The following is a 27,500-nucleotide window of genomic DNA, read 5'->3' as shown; positions in this document are numbered from 1 at the left end:
TACATAAGTATTCAGACCCTTTGCTACGAGACTCGAAATTGAACTCAGGTGTATCCTGTTTCCATTGATCATCCTTGAGACATTTCTACAACTTGATTGGAGTCCACCAGTGGTAAATTCAATTGATTGGACATGATTTGGAAAGGCACACACTTGTCTATATAAGGTCCAACAGTTGACAGTGCATGTTAGAGCAAAAACCAAGCCATGAGGTGGAAGGAATTGTCCGTAGAGCTCCGAGACAGGATTGTGTGGAATCACAGATCTGGGGAAGGGTACCAAAAAATGTCTGCAGCATTGAAGGTCCCCAAGAACACAGTGGCCTCCATCATTCTTAAATGGAATAAGTTTGGAACCACCAAGACTCTTCCTAGAGCTGGCCTCCTGGCCAAACTGAGCAATCTGGGGAGAAGGGCCTTGGCCAGGGAGGTGACCAAGATCCCGATGGTCACTCTGAAAGAGCTCCAGAGTTCCTCTGTGGAGATGGGAGAACCTTCCAGAAGGACAATCATCACTGCAGCACTCCACCAATCAGGCCTTTATGGTAGAGTGGCCAGACAGAAGCCACTCCTCAGTAAAAGGCACATGACAGCCTGCTTGGAGTTTGCCAAAAGGCACCTAAAGGACTCTGACTCTGACCATGAGAAACAAGATTCTCTGGTCTGATGAAATCAAGATTGAACTCTTTGGCCTGAATGCCAAGCGTCATGTCTGGCACCATCCCTACGGTGAAGCATGGTGGTGGCGGCATCATGCTGTGGGGATGTTTTTCAGCGGCAGGGACTGGGACACTAGTCAGGATCGAGGGAAAGATGAACCGAGCAAAGTACAGAGAGATCCTTGATGAAAACCTGCTCCAGAGCACTCAGGACCTCAGACTGGGGCTAAGGTTCACCTTCCAACAGGACAACGACCCTAAGCACACAGCCAAGACAACACAGGAGTGGCTTCGGAAACAAGTCTCTGAATGTCCTTGAGTGGCCCAGCCAGAGCCCGGACTTGAACCCATTCAAACATCTCTGGAGAGAACTGAAAATAGCTGTGCAACGACGCTCCCCATCCAACCTGAGAGAGCTTGAGAGGATCTGCAGACAAGAATGGGAGAAACTCCCCAAATACAGGTCTGCCAAGCTTGTAGTGTCATACTCAAGAAGACTTGAAGCAGAAATCACTGCCACAATGTGTTTCAACAAAGGGGTCTGAATACTTATGTAAATTTGATATTTCCGGGTTGTTGATTTTTATACATTTGCAAAATTTCTAAAAAAATATTTTTGCTTTGTTATTATGGGGTATTGTGTGTAGATTGATGAGGGGAAAAAACAATTCAATCAATTTTAGAATAAGGCTGTAACGTAACAAAATGTGGATAAAGTCAAGGGGTCTGAATACTTTCCGAATACACTGTATATAGTGCTTTTCAAGGACTCAAAGTCACGTCACGATTGTAGAAAATTGAGTCATGTACATCAGAAAGTCACCTTGAATCTGAGGGGAGCCCCAAATCCTTCCCATTGCCTAATCTCCCGATGTGACTCTGCAAGCGATTACCTATAATTCCTTGTTTGCTGTAGAGAGATCACAGCATCTTCAAACAACGGAACACGTTCTTTTCCACTGAGGGGAGCATGATCTGAACAACCTCCTGTGCGTCTGTGTGTGTGTCCAGAAACCCAACACTAATGCTAACACCCCGACGCTGCACCCCAGACCTGGGATAGCTATAGTTTAATTGCTTTGTGGAAAGTAAAAAAAAACATGTGGGAACAAATAGTTACTTTGGAGGTGACTACAACTATTTAATACAGATCCCCAAAAATGTATACTTTTTAAAACTATTTGAATACAGATCCCAAAACATAAATATTTTTTTTTAAGCTATTTGAATAAAGATCCCAAAAAATAAATACTTACAAACTATTTGAATACAGATCCCTAAAAATGTACACTTTTTAAAACTATTTGAATACAGATCTCAGAAAGTAACTACTTAAACTATTTGAATACAGATCTGAGAAAGCAACTACTTAAAAAAAAAAAAAAAACGATTTGAATACAGATCTCAGGAAGGGTCTACTTTTCAGAAACTATTGGATTGTCTGCCTTCAGCTAATGGCAGGGTTGTAACTACATGTTGAAGATAGAAATAAAATGAATAGAACAAAATCTCTTAAACTATTTCAATCCATCTGACAGTCATACACAATACAGTTCTATCTGAACATTCTGGGAATGTCCATTCTCCTGAATGTCCATCGCCTCAGGTGTACATAATCAAGTAAAGCCAATTAGCCAATGATATTTTGTACAGATACGTATAAATAAGTTCTGATGCTGTGAGAGAGAAAAAAAATCCTGATTTGTTTGATATGAATAGTTACATTATATACTTAACAAATAGTAAGACATTTCTGTTCTACTAATGCTGTGTTTTTGTAAAGGGATGGTCTCTACTCTAGCTCCCTGCAGCGAATCTGGGCGTATGGTCACTAGAGATAGCTTGAGTTGACAATTGACTGCATCCCATAGATGTGGTGTGTGTAACCAAGATGGAGGAGTAGTACAAAAATCCTCATTGTTCCTAATCATCCTTGCTATCTGGGAAACTAAGCCAGGTTGGGGGTAGAACAACACCCTGTGCAAATAACTAACAGATGAACCCAAAGTGGCTTATGATGCCCCGGTCTGCATGGGAAGGGTGGAACCAGCCATGACTAAGCATTTTTAGATCTACTACAGTGGCTTGCGAAAGTATTCACCCCCCTTGGCATTTTTCCTATTTTGTTGCCTTACAACCTGGAATTAAAATGGATTTTTTTGGGGGGGTTGTATCATTTGATTTACACAACATGCCTACCACTTTGAAGATTCAAAATATTTTTTATTGTGAAACAAACAAGAAATAAGACAAAAAAACAGAAAACTTGAGCATGCATCACTATTCTTCCATATGTTTGGGGTCTCCCACATGCCTTTTGGCAAACACCAAACGTGTTTGCTTATTTTTTTCTTTAAGCAATGGCTTTTTTCTGGCCACTCTTCCGTAAAGCCCAGCTCTGTGGAGTGTACGGCTTAAAGTGGTCCTATGAACAGATACTCCAATCTCCGCTGTGGAGCTTTGCATCTCCTTCGGGGTTATCTCTGGTCTCTTTGTTGCCTCTCTGATTAATGCCCTTCTTGCCTGGTCCGTGGGTTTTGGTGGGCGGCCCTCTCTTGGCAGGTTTGTTGTGGTGCCATATTCTTTCCAATTTTTAATAATGGATTTAATAGTGCTCCGTGGGATGTTCAAAGTTTTGGATATTTTTTATAACCCAACCCTGATCTGTACTTCTCCACAACTTGTCCCTGACCTGTTTGGAGTGCTCCTTGGTCTTCATGGTGCCGCTTGCTTGGTGGTGCTCCTTGCTTAGTGGTGTTGCAGACTCTGGGGCCTTTCAGAACAGGTGTATATATACTGAGATCATGTGGCAGATCATTTGACACTTAGATTGCACACAGGTGGACTTTATTTAACTAATTATGTGACTTCTGAAGGTAATTGGTTGCACCAGATCTTATTTAGGGGCTTCATAGCAAAGGGGGTGAATACATATGCACGCACCACTTTTCCGTTATTTATTTTTTTGAAACGCGTTATTTTTTTCATTTCACTTCACCAATTTGGACTATTTTGTGTATGTCCATTACATGAAATCCAAATAAAAATAACTTTAAATTACAGGTTGTAAGTAAATAAAATAGGAAAAACACCAAGGGGGATGAATACTTTTGCAAGGCACTGTATTTAAAGAACTCTGCATTTTCTGTATGTCAGAGCTCTCGGCCCAACACTCAAGAGTGTTGGGGTCGACCAGCCTCACTTACTACCTTATTAATACGTTTTGAATAAAGTAATATCCTGATTGGTGATTGACCTTGTCTCTCCTCATTATTGATTAGAATTTCCACTGTATGACTCTTTTAACATGCCATTGAAATGGTTGAAAGCTGCAATATCTTTTATGGTACCTAAAAATACTGCTGAGAAATTCAAAGTCATTTGCAAACATTGCTAACAGCAAGTTGGATGATTAGTAAAAACAACTGTTAACCTCTTTGTCCATCTGAGGGGAGGCGTTCTTGTTTCAAACACACACTATATCGTCTTTAAAGGGATAGTTCACTCAGAATAAAAACGAACATGATTTTCCACCTACCTTGACTGTAGTTGATTTAAGAAGGCAGTTTTTTTATATTTATTTTCCTTTCGTCTCATGGTATCGGCAGCGTGTTTTGGACTTCTAATCCCTTTAAAACATTGTGTGTTTGAGCTATAGACTTCTGGATTGATTTGTCTATTTCTTCTGCATCCGTAGATACCAACCATCAGTCTGTGTGATTAACGGGGGCTGAGGGCAGATCCCGAAGGGGTCCGGAGCCAGGTCTTATATAAAACAATGTCTGTAGAGTCCGAATGGTTTGAGCTACAACCTAGGAGTCATGCTCTCCTCCTCCTTTATTTCAGCAGGGAGTCATGCTCTCCTCCTCCTTTATTTCACCTTTATTTCAGCAGGGAGTCATGCTCTCCTCCTCCTTTATTTCACCTTTATTTCAGCAGGGAGTCATGCTCTCCTCCTCCTTTATTTCACCTTTATTTCAGCAGGGAGTCATGCTCTCCTCCTCCTTTATTTCAGCAGGGAGTCATGCTCTCCTCCTCCTTTATTTCACCTTTATTTCAGCAGGGAGTCATGCTCTCCTCCTCCTTTATTTCACCTTTATTTCAGCAGGGAGTCATGCTGAGACCACAGTCCCAGATGAGCCCTGCCTGAACACATCAATAAACATCAATTGCATAGTACATGAAAAGCGAAGACAAAACACAAAAATCTAAACACAATCATATGAAACAAATACATTATTCAGTTAAAGGCCCTGTAACAGTTGCTAGAAGCACCAACACCACCAACTTTAAGGAGTTTTGAAGATCATTCCACACAAAAAACATTTTAAAGCAGATTTACCTAACTCGTGGAGATTGAAGAGCTCTCCAGGGTCCGCCATCCCTGAGTCCGGGTCTGGTTACTTACATTGCCTTCAGAAATAATTCATACCCCTTGACTTATTCCACATTTTGTTGTGTTACAGCCATATTTTTTTCTCTCACCCATCTACACACAATACCCCATAATGACAAAGTGAAAACATGTTTTTTTTTTATTATTGAAAACGTTTTTGAAAATGAAATACAGAAATATCTCATTTACATAAGTATTCACACCCATGAGTCAATTAAGCAATAATGCACGAGGAGGTGATGTCCAATATACCACAGCTAAGGGCTGTTCTTAGTGCCTGGATACAGATCTTAGCCGTGGTATATTGGCCATATACCACAAAGACCCGAGGTGCCTTCTTGCTATTAAAAACTGGTTACCAACGTAATTAGAACAGTAAAAAGTAATGTTTTGTCATGCCCGTGGTATACCACAGCTTTCAGCCATTCAGCTACAGCTGAGTCTCTAAGAACATTGTACAATATTTGCACATTACTTTAGTGCCTTATTGCAATCACGATACGTTTTGAAATATTTTTTATTCTGTACAGGCGTCCTTCTTTTCACTGTCAATTAGGTTAATATTGTGGAGTAAATACAATGTTGTTGATCCATCCTAAGTTTTCTCCTATCACAGCCATACAACTCTGTAACTGTTTTAAAGTCATCATTGGCCTCATGGTTAAATCCCTGAGCGGTTTCCTTCCTCTCCTGCAACTGAGTTGGGAAGGACGCCTGCATGTGCTAGCTAGCCAACGTTTAATCTTTGCTGCGTTATGAAAGGAACTAGACACGGACATGAATTATCTGTTTAGTGTGTTAACACACTCTTGGTATGCTAGCTAGCTAGCGGGTAGCTACTGGTAACATTTATTGGTAATTATCTGTTTAGTGCAACGGTGGAGAGCTGTTTCCAGTGTTAATGTGCTAGCTAGCCAACGTTTAATTTTTTGCTGCGTTATGAAAGGAACTAGACACGGACATGAATTATCTGTTTAGTGTGTTAACACACTCTTGGTAGTTTGTTGTAACCAAGTATTGGTGCTAAACTGTGTGTTATTGGATGCTAGCATGCTAGTTAGCTATGGCGTCATAGCTAGGCATTGTGGGCTGTTGTGGGTAGTTACTGTAGGTTGGCATTGTTTTTCGGTGGTGCCGGGGGTTGCACGAAGCTAGTTAGCTAGCTAGCCGTTCTTCAAACAAGGTCAACACAGTGGCCATTGCTAGCTAGCCAACATGACCAGCTAACTGTACTGTAGTAGCTAAATACAATATAGTTGTGCTACATAGCCGAATTATCTGCTTAGTGTGTTAACACACTATTGGTGGTTTGTTGTGACCAAGTGTTGGTGCTAAACTGTGTGTTATTGGATGCTAGCATGCTAGTTAGCTATGGTGTCATAGTTAGCTAGCTGAATAAAGTGGGTTGAGTCTATTCCTTTAAACATTGAACCGCTGTGGTTCAAAAACAATTCTGATTTCTAAAGGTGGAAGTTGGTAGAGTTTTTGTTCGGGTGGTTCAGTGAAACAATTATAGTTTCTGAGGTAGAAGTTTTTTGGTGAGGGAGGCCCTGCTCTCTACTCTCCCAGATGTTTAGTTCATTTCAATCCGATCTCCTCTGCATTATTGTAGCCATTTGCTACAGCCTGTCAACTATGCCTCTGCCTATCCCTGTTCTCTCCTCTCTGCACAGGCTACACAAACGCCCCACACCGCGTGGCTGCTGCCTCTCTAACCTGGTGGTCCCTGCACGCACCCCACACTTGGAATTCCAGGTCTCAGGCAGCCTCTGGAACTGCCGTTCTGCTGCCAACAAAGCTGACTTCATCCCAGCCTATGCTAATCTCCAGTCCCTCGACTTCCTGGCGCTGACGGAAACATGGATTACCACTGAAAACACTGCTACTCCTACTGCTCTCTCCTCATCTGAACATGTGTTCTCGCATACCCCGAGAGCATCTGGTCAGAGGGGTGGTGGCACAGGAATCCTCATCTCTCCCAAGTGGACATTCTCAATTTTTCCCCTAACCCATCTGTCTATCTCCTCATTTGAATTCCATGCTGTCACAGTCACTAGCCCATTTAAGCTTAATATCCTTGTCATCTATCGCCCTCCAGGTTCCCTTGGAGAGTTCATCAATGAGCTTGACGCCTTGATAAGTTCCTTTCCTGAGGATGACTCACCCCTCACAGTTTTGGGGGATTTCAACCTCCCTATGTCCACATTTGACTCATTTCTCTCTGCCTCCTCTCTTCCACTCCTCTCCTCTTTTGACCTCACCCTCTCACCGTCCCCCCCTACTCACAAGGCAGGCAATACGCTTGACCTCATCTTTACTAGATGCTGCTCTTCTACTAATCTCACTGCAACTCCCCTCCATGTCTCCGACCACTACTTTGTTTCCTTTTCTCTCTCGCTCTCCTCCCACACTACTCACTCTGCCCCCTACACAGATGGTAATGCGCCGCCGCAACCTTCGCTCTCTCTCTCCCACTACTCTCTCCTCTTCCATCCTATCATCTCTTCCCTCTGCTCAATCCTTCTCCTCCAATCTCCTGATTCTGCCTCCTCAACCCTCCTCTCCTCCCTTTCTGCATCCTTTGACTCTCTGTGTCCCCTATCCTCCCGGCCGGCTCGGTCCCTCCCCTCCAGCTCCGTGGCTTGATGACTCATTACGAGCTCACAGAACAGAGCTCCGGGCAGCGGAGCGGAAATGGAAGAAAACTAAACTCCCTGCCGACCTGGCATCTTTTCACTCCCCTCCTCTCTACATTTTCTTCATCTGTTTCTGCTGCAAGGCCACTTTCTACCACTCTAAATTCCAAGCATCTGCCTCTAACCCTAGGAAGCTATTTGCCACATTTTCCTCACTGCTGAATCCCCCCCCCCCTCCTCTCTCTCTGTGGATGACTTCCAGACGGGAGATGACAAGTGCCTGGATTAGGACCTGTGCCGCCCGCTTCCTGTGTAAGATAGGGTCGTACTCTGCGAATGTTGTAGAGCATGAACCTACAGGATCGGGTCACCACTTTGATGTTAGCGGAGAACGACAGGGTGTTGTCCAGAGTCACGCCAAGGTTCTTTGCAATCTGGGAGGAGGACACAACGGAGTTGTCAACCGTGATGGCGAGATCATGGAACGGGCAGTCCTTCCCCGGGAGGAAGAGCAGCTCCGTCTTGCTGAGGTTCAGCTTGAGGTGGTGATCCGACATCCACACTGATATGTCTGCCAGACATGCAGAGATGCGATTCGCCACCTGGTTATCAGAAGGGGGAAAGGAGAAGATGAATTGTGTGTTGCCTGCGTAGCAATGATATGAGAGACCATGTGAGGATATGACAGAGCCAAGTGACTTGGTGTATAGAGAGAATAGGAGAGGGCCTAGAACTGAGCCCTGGGGGACACCAGTGGTGAGAGCACATGGTGCGGAGACAGATTCTCGCCACGCCACCTGGTAGGAGCGACCTGTCAGGTAGGACGCAATCCAAGAGTGAGCCGCACCGGAGATGCCCAACTCGGAGAGGGTGGAGAGGAGGATCTGATGGTTCACAGTATCAAAGGCAGCAGATAGGATTAGAAGGATGGGAGCAGAGGAGAGAGAGTTAGCTTTAGCAGTGCGGAGAGCCTCCGTGACACAGAGAAGAGCAGTCTGAGTTGAATGACCAGTCTTGAAACCTGACTGGTTTGGATCAAGAAGGTCATTCTGAGAGAGATAGCAGGAGAGTTGGCTATAGACGGCACACTCAAGAGTTTTGGAGAGAAAAGAAAGAAGGGATACTGGTCTGTAGTTGTTGACATCGGAGGGATCGAGTGTAGGTTTTTTGAGGAGGGGTGCAACTCTCGCTTTCTTGAAGATGGAAGGGACATAGCCAGCGGACAAGGATGAGTTGATGAGCGAGGTGAGGTAAGGGAGAAGGTCTCCGGAAATGGTCTGGAGAAGAGAGGAGGGGATAGGGTCAAGCGGGCAGGTTGTTGGGCGGCCGGCCGTCACAAGTCGCAAGATTTCATCTGGAGAGAGAGGGGAGAAAGAAGTCAAAGCATAGGGTAGGGCAGTGTGAGCAGGACCAGCGGTGTCATTTGACTTAATACATAAGGATCGGATGTCGTCAACCTTCTTTTCAAAATGGTTGACGAAGTCATCCACAGAGAGGGAGGAGGGAGGGGGAGGAGGAAGAGGATTCAGCAGGGAGGAGAAGGTGGCAAAAAGCTTCCTAGGGTTAGAGGCAGAGGCTTGAAATTTAGAGTGGTAGAATGTGGCTTTAGCAGCAGAAACGGAGGAAGAGAATGTAGAGAGGAGGGAGTGGAAAGATTACAGGTCCGCAGGGAGTCTAGTTTTCCTCCATTTCCGCTCGGCTGCCCGGAGCCCTGTTCTGTGAGCTCGCAATGAATTGTCAAGCCACGGAGCAGGAGGGGAGGACCGAGCCGGCCGGGAGGATAGGGGACATAGAGAGTCAAAAGATTCAGAGAGGGAGGAGAGGAGGATTGAGGAGGCAGAATCAGGAGATTGGAGGGAGAAGGATTTAGCAGAGGGAAGAGATGATAGGATGGAAGAGGATAGAGTAGCGGGAGAGAGAGAGCGAAGGTTGTGACGGCACATTACCATCTGAGTATGGGCAGAGTGAGTAGTGTTGAGGAGAGCGAGAGAGAAAAGGATACGTAGTGGTCTGAGACTTGGAGGGGAGTTGCAGTGAGATTAGTAGAAGAACAGCATCTAGTAAAGATGAAGCGTATTGCATCTAGTAAAGAAGCGTATTGCCTGCCTTGTGAGTAGGGGTGTGAGGGTGAGGTCAAAAGAGGAAAGGAGTGGAAAGAAGGAGGCAGAGAGAAATGAGTCAAAGGTAGACGTAGGGAGGTTAAAGTCACCCAGAACTGTGAGGGGTGAGCCATCCTCAGGAAAGGAACTTATCAAGGCGTCAAGCTCATTGATGAACTCTCCAAGGGAACCTGGAGGGCGATAAATTACAAGGATGTTAAGCTTGAATGGGCTAGTGACTGTGACAGCATGGAATTCAAATGAGGAGATAGACAGATGGGTCAGGGGGAAAAGAGAGAATGTCCACTTGGGAGAGATGAGGATTCCTGTGCACCGCCGCGCAGACCAGATGCTCTCGGGGTATGCGAGAACACATGATCAGACGAGGAAAGAGCAGTAGGAGTAGCAGTGTTTTCTGTGGTAATCCATGTTTCCATCAGCGCCAAGAAGTCGAGGGACTGGAGGGTGGCATAGGCTGAGATGAACTCTGCCTTGTTGGCCGCAGAACGGCAGTTCCAGAGGCTACCGGAGACCTGGAACTCCACGTGGGTCGTGCATGCAGGGACCACCAGATTAGTGTGGCAGCAGCCACGCCGTGTGAAGCGTTTGTATGGCCTGTGCGGAGAGGAGAGAACAGGGATAGACAGACACATAGTTGACAGGCTGCAGAAAAGGCTACAATAATGCAAAGGAGATCGGAAAGAAATTAACTAAGCATCTGGGAAAGCGAGAGAGCAGGGCCTCCCTCACGTTTCACTGAAACACTCAAATATAACTCTCCCAACTTAGATTAATAGACTTTAGTTAGTGTCTGGTCTGTTAGCGATGTTACCAAACAGACTAGTTCTGTCTCTTGCCTAAAGTTAGCGTCTGGTCTATTAGCGATGTTACCAAACAGACTAGTTCTGTCTCTTGCCTCTAGTTAGCGTCTGGTCTATTAGCGATGTTACCAAACAGACTAGTTCTGTCTCTTGCCTCTAGTTAGCGTCTGGTCTATTAGCGATGTTACCAAACAGACTAGTTCTGTCTCTTGCCTCTAGTTAGCGTCTGGTCTATTAGCGATGTTACCAAACAGACTAGTTCTGTCTCTTGCCTCTAGTTAGTGTCTGGTCTATTAGCGATGTTACCAAACAGACTAGTTCTGTCTCTTGCCTCTAGTTAGCGTCTGGTCTATTAGCGATGTTACCAAACAGACTAGTTCTGTCTCTTGCCTCTAGTTAGTCTCTGGTCTATTAGCGATGTTACCAAACAGACTAGTTCTGTCTCTTGCCTCTAGTTAGTGTTAAGTTGCGTCAATTCAAATCTGGTATTGGAACAAAAAGAGGTCAACACGACTTCTAAAATAGACTAGTATTTCAATTAATGCAAAACACTTCAATGGTAAATATGATGTTCGTATATACGGGTCCACTGAAATACCACGCAGGGCACTCAGAGAACTGGTCCATTGTTCTAAGTTCTTCCCTAAATACTCTGACAGAGATAGTTCCCGCTCCCTGCTGGCCTATCAGAGTAGAGACTGAGCGTGGTTTAAACTTACTCAGCCTATCGTTGGCGCACAGGCTGGTCCCATCCCCTTGGCACTTCACTGTTGCCAGGCATAAGTTGTTATCATCACAACTTGTCCAGAGAGTCGGAACTTTTGCAGTACACGTCCTTGAGCGCGGTTTAACAAAGAGGCAGTGTTTGTGTCTGTGTGACACAAGTTCTTATCTCCCCCAACTCCCTAACAGCTCCTCACATGAATCACAGCTTGTTATGTTAAACAATTTATATCAGTACAGTACAAACCTATTATGTTTAATCATTAATGCATTCTTTCTAAGCTAGGCATCACATCTAGTTATAAGAAAATAGATCCCCACATTAGTGTCTGGTCTATTAGCGATGTTACCAAACAGACTAGTTCTGTCTCTTGCCTCTAGTTAGCGTCTGGTCTATTAGCGATGTTACCAACAGACTAGTTCTGTCTCTTGCCTCTAGTTAGCGTCTGGTCTATTAGCGATGTTACCAACAGACTAGTTCTGTCTCTTGCCTCTAGTTAGTGTCTGGTCTATTAGCGATGTTACCAAACAGACTAGTTCTGTCTCTTGCCTCTAGTTAGTGTGGGGATCTAGATGTGATGACTAGCTTGGAAAGAATGCATTAATGATTAAACATAAAGGGTTTGTACTGTACTGATATAAATTGTTTCACATAACAAGCTGTGATTCATGTGAGGAGCTGTCAGGGAGTAGGGTGAGACAGACTTGTATTTCTCACAGACACAAACACTGCCTCTTTGTTAAACCATCATACTCAAGGACATGTGTACTGCAAAAGTGCTGACTTTCTGGATAAGTTGCAAAACAACTAGACACCTGGCAGCAGTGGAGCGCCAAGGGGATGGGACCAGCCTGTGTGCCAACGGATTGGCTGAGTAAGTCTAAACCACGCTCAGCCTCTACCCTGATAGGCCCAGCAAGGAGCGGGAACTATCACTGTCAGGGTATTTAAAGAACAGCCTGTAACAATGGATCAGTTCTCTGTCTGCCCTGCGTGGTATTTCAGTGAGCCCGTATACGAAGTTCCGCCCTTCTAGAGCTTCCCCGGTCAACTTTAAGTGCTGTTATTGTGAAGTGGAAACGTTTAGGAGCAACAACGGCTCAGCCGCAAAGTGGTAGGCCACACAAGCTCACAGAACGGGACCGCCGAGTGCTGAAGCACATAGCGCATAAAAACTGTCTGTCCTCGGTTGCAACACTCACTACCGAGTTCCAAACTGCCTCTGGAAGCAACATCAGCACAACAACTGTTAGTCGGGAGCATCATGAAATGGGTTTCCATGGCCAAGCAGTCCCACACAAGCCTAGGATCACCATGCGCAATGCCAAGCATCGGCTGGAGTGGTGTAAAGTTCGCCGCCATTGGACTCTGGAGCGGTGGAAACGCGTTCTCCGGAGTGATGAATCACGCTTCACCATCTGGCAGTTCGACGAACGAATCTGGGTTTGGCAGATGCCAGGAGAATGCCTGAATGCATAGTGCCAACTGTAAAGTTTGGTGGAGGAGGAATAATAGTCTGGGGCTGTTTTTCATGGTTCGGGCTAGGCCCCTTAGATCCAGTGAAGGGAAATCTTAACGCTACAGCATACAATGACATTCTAGATGATTCTGTGCTTCCAACTTTGTGGCCAAAATTTGGGGAAGGCCCTTTCCTGTTTCAGCATGACAATGCCCCTTTGCACAAAACGAGGTCCACACAGAAACGGTTTGTCGAGATCGGTGTGGAAGAACTTGACTGGCCTGCACAGAGAGGGGGAGAGAGAGAGAAGGAGAGAGAGGGAGAGAGAAAGCGAGAAGGGGGAGGGAAAGAGGGAGAGAGGAGGGAGGTCAGAAGAGTGCATGCTGAGCTAGCATCATGACATTAGGCATGTCATATCAGAATACACCATAATAGAAGTTATCATTAGTTACTGTGAGTCAAACAATGGACTGGAATCTTTGTCTGATCTAATGGAAACCAACCAACTATTAAAAGGACAGGTCATTCTAACAACAATGTACATAGCAACCACACTTGCTGGAGGCAAACACAACTGAAGGTGATCTCCTGTCCCAGTACTAACCAGACCTTAACAGGCGTGTTCAGGGTGGTTCAGGCCACAAGCATCGTTTTTTTTTACCACGTTTTCTCCCTGAATTAAGTCCCTTGGCTCATCTCTGCAACTCCTCAATGGGCTCGGGAGAGGCGAAGGTCGAGTCACGCGTCCTCCGAAACATGACCCGCCCGGCTGCCTACTTCTTATCACACTGCTCGCTTGACCCGGATGTCAGCCGCACCAACGTGTCGGAGGAAACACCGTTCGACTGACGACCAGAGTCAGCTTACAGACACCCGGACCTGTCACAAGGATTCACTAGAGCACGACCAAACCCTCCCCTACCCCAGACGGCGCTGGGACAATTGTGTGCCATCCTATGGGGGTTCCCGGTCACGGCCGGGATCGAACCCCAGGCTGTATTGGCTCCTCAGGACTGCTTTTGACCGCTGCGCCACCCAGGAAATAAAATAAAATGGTTGGTTTTTTTTATCGGTCTATTAACTATATCAAGGTGATCTCAATATAAAGATGTAATCTCTCACTGAGGTTGCGTCCCAAATGTTACCCCATTCCCTTTATAGTGCATTGCTTTTGATCAGGGCCCATAGGATCTGGTCGAAATTAGTGCACTATTTAGGGAATAGGGTGCCAATTTGGGGTGCAGCGTGTTTGAATTCACAGAACAAAGTAGAAGAAAGAAAGCCATGTGTAAGAAAGCCCTCCACCCCCCCCCCCGGGAAATAACATTTGACTCAATGAACATAAATCAGATTAATTTATTCTGAATGACTATTAGATTCCTTTGGAACATTTCACTAATTTAAAACAAGATGTTAGACACACACATACACACACAAGAGAGACACACACACACACACAAGAGAGAGACACACATGCAGACGCACACACAAGAGAGAGACACACACAAGAGAGACACACACACACGCACACACACACACACAAGAGACACACACACACACACACAAGAGAGAGACACACACACAGACGCGCACACACAGACACGCACACACACTATGGCCGGGACGATACCAGTATCGCAATATTATTTCCATGCCAAAAATGAAAACACGAAGCAGACTACACTCTTTTGGTCCTTTAAAAACCCTGCTGTACATAAAATATTGTGTGCTATAGCTTTAAAAAAGAAATACATAATGATGTTTGTTTCCAACATTAGGGCTGTTTTCCTAAAGAAGTTATATCTGCTTTGTGTTTTGTTTCCTTGCCACGATACTGACGAGTATCGCCATACTGGTATCATCCTGGCCCTAACACACACACACACACACACACACACACACACACACAACACCCCACTGGGCACAGATGTCAATTCAACATCTATTCCATGTTGGTTCCACATACAGTGGGGAAAAAAAGTATTTAGTCAGCCACCAATTGTGCAAGTTCTCCCACTTAAAAAGATGAGAGAGGCCTGTAATTTTCATCATAGGTACACGTCAACTATGACAGACAAATTGAGGAAAAAAATCCAGAAAATCACATTGTAGGATTTTTAATGAATTTAATTGCAAATGATGGTGGAAAATAAGTATTTGGTCACCTACAAACAAGCAAGATTTCTGGCTCTCACAGACCTGTAACTTCTTCTTTAAGAGGCTCCTCTGTCCTCCACTCGTTACCTGTATTAATGGCACCTGTTTGAACTTGTTATCAGTATAAAAGACACCTGTCCACAACCTCAAACAGTCACACTACAAACTCCACTATGGCCAAGACCAAAGAGCTGTCAAAGGACACCAGAAACAAAATTGTAGACCTGCACCAGGCTGGGAAGACTGAATCTGCTATAGGTAAGCAGCTTGGTTTGAATAAATCAACTGTGGGAGCAATTATTAGGAAATGGAAGACATACAAGACCACTGATAATCTCCCTCGATCTGGGGGCGCCACGCAAGATCTCACCCCGTGGGGTCAAAATGATCACAAGAACGGTGAGCAAAAATCCCAGAACCACACGGGGGACCTAGTGAATGACTTGCAGAGAGCTGGGACCAAAGTAACAAAGCCTACCATCAGTAACACACTACGCCGCCAGGGACTCAAATCCTGCAGTGCAGACGTGTCCCCCTGCTTAAGCCAGTACATGTCCAGGCCCATCTGAAGTTTGCTAGAGTGCATTTGGATGATCCAGAAGAGGATTGGGAGAATGTCATATGGTCAGATGAAACCAAAATATAACTTTTTGGTAAAAACTCAACTTGTCGTGTTTGGAGGATAAAGAATGCTGAGTTGCATCCATACCTACTGTGATGCATGGGGGTGGAAACATCATGCTTTGGGGCTGTTTTTCTGCAAAGGGACCAGGACTACTGATCCGTGTAAATGAAAGAATGAATGGGGCCAGGTATCGTGAGATTTTGAGTGAAAACCTCCTTCCATCAGCAAGGGCATTGAAGATGAAACGTGGCTGGGTCTTTCAGCATGACAATGATCCCAAACACACCGCCCGGGCAACGAATGAGTGGCTTCGTAAGAAGCATTTCAAGGTCCTGGAGTGGCCTAGCCAGTCTCCAGATCTCAACCCCATAGAAAATCTTTGGAGGGGAGTTGAAAGTCTGTGTTGCCCAGCGACAGCCCCAAAACATCACTGCTCTAGAGGTGATCTGCATGGAGGAATGGGCCAAAATACCAGCAACAGTGTGTGAAAACCTTGTGAAGACTTACAGAAAACGTTTGACCTGTGTCATTGCCAACAAAGAGTATATAACAAAGTATTGAGAAACTTTTGTTATTGACCAAATACTTATTTTCCACCATAATTTGCAAATAAATTCATAAGAAATCCTACAATGTGATTTTCTGGATTTTTTTTTCTCATTTTGTCTGTCATAGTTGACGTGTACCTATGAGGAAAATTACAGGCCTCTCTCATCTTTTTAAGTGGGAGAACTTGCACAATTGGTGGCTGACTAAATACTTTTTTTCCCCACTGTAATTTAATTGAAATTAAGTGGAAACAACGTTGATTCAACCAGTGTGCCCAGTGGGACACACACGAAAGAGAGACACACACACGCAGAAGCACACACACACACAAGAGCAACACGCAATACACACACACACACACACATAAGAGCCACACACAATACACACACACACACAACCACACACTGTCTGTCCACACAGTGGAGAATGGGGGTTCAGTAACCTCCAACAAAGGCACAGCAACCCATTACAGGAACCCTGGATAGACAAGGGGTCTGCACGATGCAGTTTAGGCCCAGAATTGTAACATCTAGGACCGGTTCAGGCCCAACACTGATCAAGCGTAGTTGTTCAGGCCCGAACCAGCTCTTAAAATGTCATCCAGAAAAGCGTTGCCTCTAGCAAAACGACATATGACTCAGTTAAATGACTCAGACAGCTGGACAGGGTGGTAGTGGACTATAGAGCTGGACAGGGTGGTAGTGGACTATAGAGCTGGACAGGGTGGTAGTGGACTATAGAGCTGGACAGGGTGGTAGTGAGGTGGTAGTGGACTATAGAGCTGGACAGGGTGGTAGTGGACTACCTCCTCTCTCTCTCTCTCTATTGTTGCTTCATTCCTTCCTCGCTTTCAACAGTTAAATGAAATAAGGTTTGTTGTCCTTATCTTCATGATTCTAATGACGTCCTTAAATAATATAGGACTAGAATTAGATGCAGAAGGCTTTCACTTCTCTTCACGAAGATTGAATGGTTATGGGTCTGAATAAATAACTGCTATAGCCTACAGCCATCGCCCGTTCGCTCTTCTTTCAAACTACCAATGAGTTCTGTTGGCTGCTGTATTTAACATTCTGCAAACAAGAGCTTGCGTCCCTCTTTGAACAATCTATTGGTATAATAAATGCTTTTCCTGCATGACTCCAAGAGCTAAAGAGCGTTTTTTTAAGGAGACGCCAGCGGACCACAGGCGCTTGCGTATTGTGCAAGAGACGGAGGCTATCAGATAGAAGCTTATAACCCATCATTAATCAGCTAAATATAAGGTTAATACTGCCTCGAATGTATTACCTGAAAGAGGTAGGATAGGACATCTATTTATAGGCCTACAGTGGGGAGAACAAGTATTTGATACATTGCCGATTTTGCAGGTTTTCCTACTTACAAAGCATGTAGAGGTCTGTAATTTTTTATCATAGGTACACTTCAACTGTGAGAGACGGAATCTAAAACAAAAATCCAGAAAATCACATTGTATGATTTTTAAGTAATTAATTTGCATTTTATTGCATGACGTAAGTATTTGATCACCTACCAACCAGTAAGAATTCCGGCTCTCACAGAACTGTTAGTTTTTCTTTAAGAAGCCCTCCTGTTCTCCACTCATTACCTGTATTAACTGCACCTGTTTGAACTCGTTACCTGTATAAAAAGACATCTGTCCACACACTCAATCAAACAGACTCCAACCTCTCCACAATGGCCAAGACCAGAGAGCTGTGTAAGGACATCAGGGATAAAATTGTAGACCTACACAAGGCTGGGATGGGCTACAGGACAATAGGCAAGCAGCTTGGTGAGAAGGCAACAACTGTTGGCGCAATTATTAGAAAATGGAAGAAGTTCAAGATGACGGTCAATCACCCTCGGTCTGGGGCTCCATGCAAGATCTCACCTCGTGGGGCATCAATGATCATGAGGAAGGTGAGGGATCAGCCCAGAACTACACGGCAGGACCTGGTCAATGACCTGAAGAGAGCTGTGACCACAGTCTCAAAGAAAACCATTAGTAACACACTACACCGTCATGGATTAAAATCCTGCAGCACACGCAAGGTCCCCCTGCTCAAGCCAGCGCATGTCCAGGCCCGTCTGAAGTTTGCCAATGACCATCTGGATGAACCAGAGGAGGAATGGGAGAAGGTCATGTGGTCTGATGAGACAAAAATAGAGCTTTTTGGTCTAAACTCCACTCGCGGTGTTTGGAGGAAGAAGAAGGATGAGTACAACCTCAAGAACACCATCCCAACCGTGAAGCATGGAGGTGGAAACATCATTCTTTGGGGATGCTTTTCTGCAAAGGGGACAGGACGACTGCACCGTATTGAGGGGAGGATGGATGGGGCCATGTATCACGAGATCTTGGCCAACAACCTCCTTCCCTCAGTAAGAGCATTGAAGATGGATCGTGGCTGGGTCTTCCAGCTTGACACGACCTGAAACACACAGCCAGGGAAACTAAGGAGTGGCTCCGTAAGAAGCATCTCAAGGTCCTGGAGTGGCCTAGCCAGTCTCCAGACCTGAACCCAATAGAAAATCTTTGGAGGGAGCTGAAAGTCCGTATTGCCCAGCGACAGCCCCGAAACCTGAAGGATCTGGAGAAGGTCTGTATGGAGGAGTGGGCCAAAATCCCTGCTGCAGTGTCTGCAAACCTGGTCAAGACCTACAGGAAACGTATGATCTCTGTAATTGCAAACAAAGGTTTCTGTACCAAATATTAAGTTCTGCTTTTCTGATGTATCAAACACTTATGTCATGCAATAAAATGCAAATTAATTACTTAAAAATCATACAATGTGATTTTCACAGTTGAAGTGTACCTATGATAAAAATTACAGACCTCTACATGCTTTGTAAGTATGAAAACCTGCAAAATCGGCAGTGTATCAAATACTTGTTCTCCCCACTGTATATATCAATCTAGAACAGGATGATCTATTTTGGATGCAAATTGAATGGAGTTGATGGAGAGAGAGAAGGACTGCGAGAGAGTGCTCGCGCGTGCACTGATTTACGGACTCCTCTTCGAATCTGCGTATTTCTCCAAAGCTCAGTTATCCTGAGTCTGCACAGAACTGCCAGGACCTAGGATCAATGGAGACACTCAAGTTTTTTAAATCCGGTATCACGAAAATAGTCAGGGCCTCTCAACCTTCAAGCTGCATACTGGACCCTATTCCAACTAAACTACTGAAAGAGCTACTTCCTGTGCTTGGCCCTCCTATGTTGAACATAATTAACTGCTCCCTATCCTCCGGATGTGAACCAAACTCACTAAAAGTGGCAGTAATAAAGCTTCTCCTGAAAAAGGCAAACCTTGACCCAGAAAATGTAAAAAAAACTATCGGCCTATATCGAATCTCCCATTCCTCAAAAAAAATATGAAAAAGCTGTTGCGCAGCAACTCACTGCCTTCTTGATGACAAATAATGTATACGAAATGCTTCAGTCTGGTTTTTGATCCCATCATAGTACTGAGACTGCACTCGTTAAGGTGGTAAATTACCTTTTAATGGAGTCAGACCAGGGCTCTGCATCTGTCCTCGTGCTCCTAGACCTTGGTGCCGCTTTCAACACCATTGATCATCACATTCTTTTGGAGAGATTGGAAACCTTAATTGGTCTATACAGACAAGTTCTTGCCTGGTTTAGATCGTATCTGTCAGAAATATATCAGTTTGTCTCTGTGGATGGTTTGTCCTCTGACAAATCAATTGTAAGTTTCGGTGTTCCTCAAGGTTCCGTTTTAGGACCACTATTGTTTTCACTATATATTCTACCTCTTGGTGATGTCATTCGGAAACCCAATGTCAACTTTCACTGCTATGCTGATGACACACAGCTGTACATTTGAATGAAACATGGTGAAGCCTTGAAATTGCCTACCCTGGAATCCTGTGTTTCAGACATAAGGACGTGGATGGCGGCAAATGTTTTACTTTTAAACTCGGACAAAACAGAGATGCTAGTTCTAGGTCCCAAGAAACAAAGAGATCTGCTGTTGGATCTGACAATTAATCATGATGGTTGTACAGTCGTCTTAAGTAAAACTGTGAAGGACCTCTGCGTTACTCTGGACCCTGATCTTTCTTTTGACGAACATTAATATTTCAAGGACAGTTTTTTTCCATCTTCGTAACATTGCAAATATTTGAAATTTTGTGTCCAATAATGATGCAGAAAGCTAATCCATGCTTTTGTCACTTCTAGATTAGACTACTGCAATGCTCTACTCCCCGGCTACCCCAATAAAGAACTAAATAAACTTAAGTTAGTGCTAAACACGGCTGCTAGAATCTTGACTAGAACCAAAACATTTGATCATATTACTCCAGTGCTAGCCTCTCTACATTGGCTTCCTGTTAAGGCTAGGTCTAATTTCAAGGTTTTACTGCTAACCTACAAAGCATTGCATGGGCTTGCTCCTACCTATCTCTCTGATTTGATCTGATCCTGCCGTACATACCTACACGTATGCTACGGTCATAAGATGCAGGCCTCCTTATTGTCCCTAGAAGCAAACAGCTAGAGGCAGGGCTTTCTCCTATAGAGCTCAATTTTTTTTGGAATGGTCTGCCTATCCATGTGAGAAATGCAGACTCGATCTTGACCTTTAAGTCTTAACTGAAGACTCATCTCTTCAGTAGGTCCTATGATTGAGTGTATTTTGGCCCAGGGGTGTGAAGGTGAACGGCAAGGCACTGGAGCGACGAACCGCCCTTGCTGTCTCTGCCTGGCCGGTTCCCGTCTCTTCATTGGGATTCTCTGACTCTGACCCTATTACGGGGGCTGAGTCACTGGCTTACTGGTGCTTTCCATGCCATCCCTAGGAGGGGTGTGTCACTTGAGTGGGTTGGATCACTGACGTGATCTTCCTGTCCGGTTTTGCGTCACCTCGGGCTTGTGCGGTGGAGGAGATCTTCGTGGGCTATACTCAGCCTTGTCTCAGTAAGTTGAAAGTGCTGACCTGTTGCACCCTATACAATCACTGTGATTATTATTTGACCCTGCTGGTCATCTATGAACGTTTGAACATCACCATGATGAGATGATAGGTCTACATGCATTGTTACCATGATGAGATGATAGGTCTACATCCATTGTTACCATGATGAGATGATAGGTCTACATGTATTGTTACCATGGTGAGATGATAGGTCTACATGTATTGTTACCATGGTGAGATGATAGGTCTACATGTATTGTTACCATGATGAGATGATAGGTCTACATGTATTGTTACCATGGTGAGATGATAGGTCTACATGTATTGTTACCATGGTGAGATGATAGGTCTACATGTATTGTTACCATGATGAGATGATAGGTCTACATGTATTGTTACCATAATGAGATGATAGGTCTACATGTATTGTTACCATGGTGAGATGATAGGTCTACATGTATTGTTACCATGGTGAGATGATAGGTCTACATGTATTGTTACCATGATGAGATGATAGGTCTACATGTATTGTTACCATGATGAGATGATAGGTCTACATGTATTGTTACCATGGTGAGATGATAGGTCTACATGTATTGTTACCATGGTGAGATGATAGGTCTACATGTATTGTTACCATGATGAGATGATAGGTCTACATGCATTGTGAACTGTGCTCCATACTGAGATGGGCTCTGTCTCCACCCTGAGCGTTGATGACTCGTGATGCAGAGGCCGTAGAGAAGCCAGATTTAGACATCACATAATTTAACAGTTCCATTTCAAGCCATGCTGTTCATATAAATAATGGATTATAATTTACAGGTTTCTTGCAGCAATTTATCCATGGAAAAGGGAGTGGTTTTGGGTGGTAAATGTCGATGACCGGGTACCCGCCATTCAACCCCACAATACAGTCTGTCCTGTCCTACACACTCTGTCCTGTCCTATACACTCTGTCCTGTCCTACACACTCTGTCCTGTCCTACACACTCTGTCCTGTCCTACACACTCTGTCCTGTCCTATACAGTCTGTCCTGTCCTACACACTCTGTCCTGTCCTACACACTCTGTCCTGTCCTACACACTCTATCCTGTCCTACACACTCTGTCCTGTCCTATACACTCTGCCCTGTCCTACACACTCTGTCCTGTCCTACACACTCTGTCCTATACACTCTGTCCTGTCCTACACACTCTGTCCTGTCCTACACACTCTGTCCTGTCCTACACACTCTGTCCTGTCCTACACACTCTGTCCTGTCCTACACACTCTGTCCTATACACTCTGTCCTGTCCTACACACTCTGTCCTGTCCTACACACTCTGTCCTGTCCTACACACTCTGTATATTGTTTAATTCACGCACTTAAAGAGAACATCCCTGGTCATCCCTACTGCATCTGATCTGTCGAACACAAATGCTTTGTTTGTGTCCGTTGGCTTCCCTGGCTATCCGAACAATTAAAAAACAAGAAGCTTGTGTCGTCTGGTTTGCTTAATATAAGGAATTTGAAATGATTTATACTTTAACTTTTGATACTTAAGTATATTTTTGCAATTACATTTACTTTTGATACTTAAATATATTTCAAACCAAATACTTTTAGACTTTTACTCAAGTAGGATTTTACTGGGTGACTTGCACTTTTACTTGAGTCATGTTCTATTAAGGTATCTTTACTTTTACTCAAGTATGACAATTCGGTACTTTTTCCACCACTGCTTACGGTCCAATCAGACCTGTGTCAACCTAATCACACACACTTGCACGAACGCACGCAAGCACTCACATATACATCATGTCAACAGTGGCCTCAGTGAACTCCAACATCCCAAAACACATGACTGTCTACTAATGAGAATCAGACACTACAGATCCCTGAGGAGCAGAAGAGTTGGCTCTGTGTGTGAGAGACATTCTTAATCAGTTCAACATGCTGACAGTCTCATCATCAATCAATCACCCAGTTATAATAATTTAATAATATGCCATTTAGCAGACGCTTTTATCCAAAGCGACTTACAGTCATGCGTGCATACATTTTTTTTTTGTGTGTATGGGTGGTCCCGGGGATCGAACCCACTACCTTGGCGTTACAAGCGCCGTGCTCTACCAGCTGAGCTACAGAGGACCACCAGTTATTACTCTAACCAATCAAATCACCAGTACTGATCTCTCACAGGTTGGACGAGGAACTCAGGACTTTGTTGTCGGATTGGACTGTCTGTCTGTGCACTCTTAGAAAAAAAAGGCGCTATCTAGAACCTAAAAGGGTTCTTCGGCTGTCCCCATAGGAGAACCCTTTGAATAACCCTTTTTTGTTCCAGGTAGAACCTTTTTGAGTTCCATGTAGAACCCTTTCCACAGAGAGTTCTACATGGAACCCAAAAGGGTTCTACCTGGAGCCAAAAAGTGTTCTATCAAATAAAATAAAATATTATTTGTCACATACACGTGTTTCGCAGATGTTATTGTGGGTGTAGCGAAATGCTTGTGCTTCTAGCTCCGACAGTGCAGTAATACCTAACAAGTAATATCTAACAATTTCACAACATATACCCAATACACACAAATATAGTAAGGAATGGAATTTAAGAATATATACATATATGGACAAGCAATGACAGAGCGGCATGGACTAAGACACAGTAGAATATTATAGAATAGAATACAGTATATACAGTGGGGAGAACAAGTATTTGATACACTGCCGATTTTGCAGGTTTTCCTACTTACAAAGCATGTAGAGGTCTGTAATTTTTTATCATAGGTACACTTCAACTGTGAGAGACGAAATCTAAAACAAAAATCCAGAAAATCACGTTGTATGATTTTTAAGTAATTAATTTGCATTGTATTGCATGACATAAGTATTTGATCACCTACCAACCAGTAAGAATTCCGGCTCTCACAGAACTGTTAGTTTTTCTTTAAGAAGCCCTCCTGTTCTCCACTCATTACCTGTATTAACTGCACCTGTTTGAACTCGTTACCTGTATAAAAGACACCTGTCCACACACTCAATCAAACAGACTCCAACCTCTCCACAATGGCCAAGACCAGAGAGCTGTGTAAGGACATCAGGGATAAAATGGTAGACCTGCACAAGGCTGGGATGGGCTACAGGACAATAGGCAAGCAGCTTGGTGAGAAGGCAACAACTGTTGGCGCAATTATTAGAAAATGGAAGAAGTTCAAGATGACGGTCAATCACCCTCGGTCTGGGGCTCCATGCAGGATCTCAACTCGTGCGGCATCAATGATCATGAGGAAGGTGAGGGATCAGCCCAGAACTACACGGCAGGACCTGGTCAATGACCTGAAGAGAGCTGGGACCACAGTCTCAAAGAAAACCATTAGTAACACACTACGCCGTCATGGATTAAAATCCTGCAGCGCACGCAAGGTTCCCCTGCTCAAGCCAGCGCATGTCCAGGCCCGTCTGAAGTTTGCCAATGACCATCTGGATGATCCAGAGGAGGAATGGGAGAAGGTCATGTGGTCTGATAAGACAAAAATAGAGCTTTTTGGTCTAAACTCCACTCGCCGTGTTTGGAGGAAGAAGAAGGATGAGTACAACCCCAAGAACACCATCCCAACAGTGAAGCATGGAGGTGGAAACATCATTCTTTGGGGATGCTTTTCTGCAAAGGGGACAGGACCACTGCACCGTATTGAGGGGAGGATGGATGGGGCCATGTATCACGAGATCTTGGCCAACAACCTCCTTCCCTCAGTATTAGCATTGAAGATGGGTCGTGGCTGGGTCTTCCAGCATGACAATGATCCGAAACACACAGCCAGGGCAACTAAGGAGTGGCTCCGTAAGAAGCATCTCAAGGTCCTGGAGTGGCCTAGCCAGTCTCCAGACCTGAACCCAATAGAAAATCTTTGGAGGGAGCTGAAAGTCCGTATTGCCCAGCGACAGCCCCGAAACCTGAAGGATCTGGAGAAGGTCTGTATGGAGGAGTGGGCCAAAATCCCTGCTGCAGTGTGTGCAAACCTGGTCAAGACCTACGGGAAACGTATGATCTCTGTGATTGCAAACGAAGGTTTCTGTACCAAATATGAAGTTCTGCTTTTCTGATGTATCAAATACTTATGTCATGCAATAAAATGCAAATTAATTACTTAAAAATCATACAATGTGATTTTCTGGATTTTTGTTTTAGATTCCGTCTCTCACAGTTGAAGTGTACCTATGATATCAATTACAGACCTCTACATGCTTTGTAAGTAGGAAAACCTGCAAAATCGGCAGTGTATCAAATACTTGTTCTCCCCACTGTACCTCGGCCTAAACATCAGTGCCACAGGTAACTTCCACAAAGCTGTGAACGATCTGAGAGACAAGGCAAGAAGGGCCTTCTATGCCATCAAAAGGAACATAAAATTTGACATGCCAATTAGGATCTGGCTAAAAATACTTGAATCAGTTATAGAACCCATTGCCCTTTATGGTTGTGAGGTCTGGGGTCCGCTCACCAACCAAGAATTCACAAAATGGGACAAACACCAAATTGAGACTCTGCATGCAGAATTCTGCAAAACATCCTCTGTGTACAACGTAAAACACCAAATAATGCATGCAGAGCAGAATAAGGCCAATACCCGCTAATTATCAAAATCCAGAAAAGAGCCGTTAAAATCTATAACCACTTAAAAGGAAGCGATTCCCAAACCTTCCATAACAAAGCCATCACCTACAGATAGATGAACTTGGAGAAGAGTCCCCTAAGTAAGCTGGTCCTGGGGCTCTGTTCACAAACACACACAGACCCCACAGAGCCCCAGGAAAACAACACCAACAACAACAACAACACAATTAGACCCAACCAAATCATGAGAAAACAAAAAGATAATTACTTGATACATTGGAAAGAACCAAAAAAAAAAACAGAACAAACTAGAATGCTATTTGGTCCTAAACAGAGAGTACACAGTGGCAGAATACCTGACCACTGTGACTGACCCAAACTTAAGGAAAGCTTTGACTATCTACAGACTCAGTGAGCATAGCCTTGCTATTGAGAAAGGCCGCCGTAGGCAGACCTGGCTCTCAAGAGAAAACAGGCTATGTGCACACTGTCCACAAAATGAGGTGGAAACTGTGCTGCACTTCCTAACCTCCTGCCAAATGTATGACCATATTAGAGACACATACAGTGGGGGAAAAAGTATTTAGTCAGCCACCAATTGTGCAAGTTCTCCCACTTAAAAAGATGAGAGAGGCCTGTAATTTTCATCATAGGTACACGTCAACTATGACAGACAAATTGAGAATTTATTTTCCAGAAAATCACATTGTAGGATTTTTAATGAATTTATTTGCAAATTATGGTGGAAAATAAGTATTTGGTCACCTACAAACAAGCAAGATTTCTGGCTCTCACAGACCTGTAACTTATTCTTCAAGAGGCTCCTCTGTCCTCCACTCATTACCTGTATTAATGGCACCTGTGTGAACTTGTTATCAGTATAAAAGACACCTGTCCACAACCTCAAACAATCACACTCCAAACTCCACTATGGCCAAGACCAAAGAGCTGTCAAAGGACACCAGAAACACAATTGTAGACCTGCGCCAGGCTGGGAAGACTGAATCTACAATAGGTAAGCAGCTTGGTTTGAAGAAATCAACTGTGGGAGCAATTATTAGGAAATGGAAGACATACAAGACCACTGATAATCTCCCTCGATCTGGGGCTCCACGCAAGATCTCACCCCGTGGGGTCAAAATGATCACAAGAACAGTGAGCAAAAATCCCAGAACCACATGGGGGGACCTAGTGAATGACCTGCAGAGAGCTGGGACCAAAGTAACAAAGCCTACCATCAGTAACACACTACGCCGCCAGGGACTCAAATCCTGCAGTGCCAGACGTGCCCCCTGCTTAAGCCAGTACATGTCCAGGCCCGTCTGAAGTTTGCTAGAGTGCATTTGGATGATCCAGAAGAGGATTGGGAGACTGTCATATGGTCAGATGAAACCAAAATATAACTTTTTGGTAAAAACTCAACTCGTCGTGTTTGGAGGACAAAGAATGCTGAGTTGCATCCAAAGAACACCATACCTACTGTGAAGCATGGGGGTGGAAACATCATACTTTGGGGCTGTTTTTTCTGCAAAGGGACCAGGGACGACTGATCCGTGTAAAGGAAAGAATGAATGGGGCCATGTATCGTGAGATTTTGAGTGAAAACCTCCTTCCATCAGCAAGGACATTGAAGATGAAACGTGGCTGGGTCTTTCAGCATGACAATGATCCCAAACACACCGCCCGGGCAACGAAGGAGTGGCTTTGTAAGAAGCATTTCAAGGTCCTGGAGTGGCCTAGCCAGTCTCCAGATCTCAACCCCATAGAAAATCTTTGGAGGGAGTTGAAAGTCCGTGTTGCCCAGCGACAGCCCCAAAACATCACTGCTC

Source organism: Coregonus clupeaformis, chromosome 27 (genome assembly GCF_020615455.1).
Source record: "Coregonus clupeaformis isolate EN_2021a chromosome 27, ASM2061545v1, whole genome shotgun sequence".
Lineage (NCBI taxonomy): Eukaryota > Metazoa > Chordata > Actinopteri > Salmoniformes > Salmonidae > Coregonus > Coregonus clupeaformis.
The sequence above is the reverse complement of the archived record's forward strand: the minus strand, read 5'-3'. Positions refer to the sequence as shown.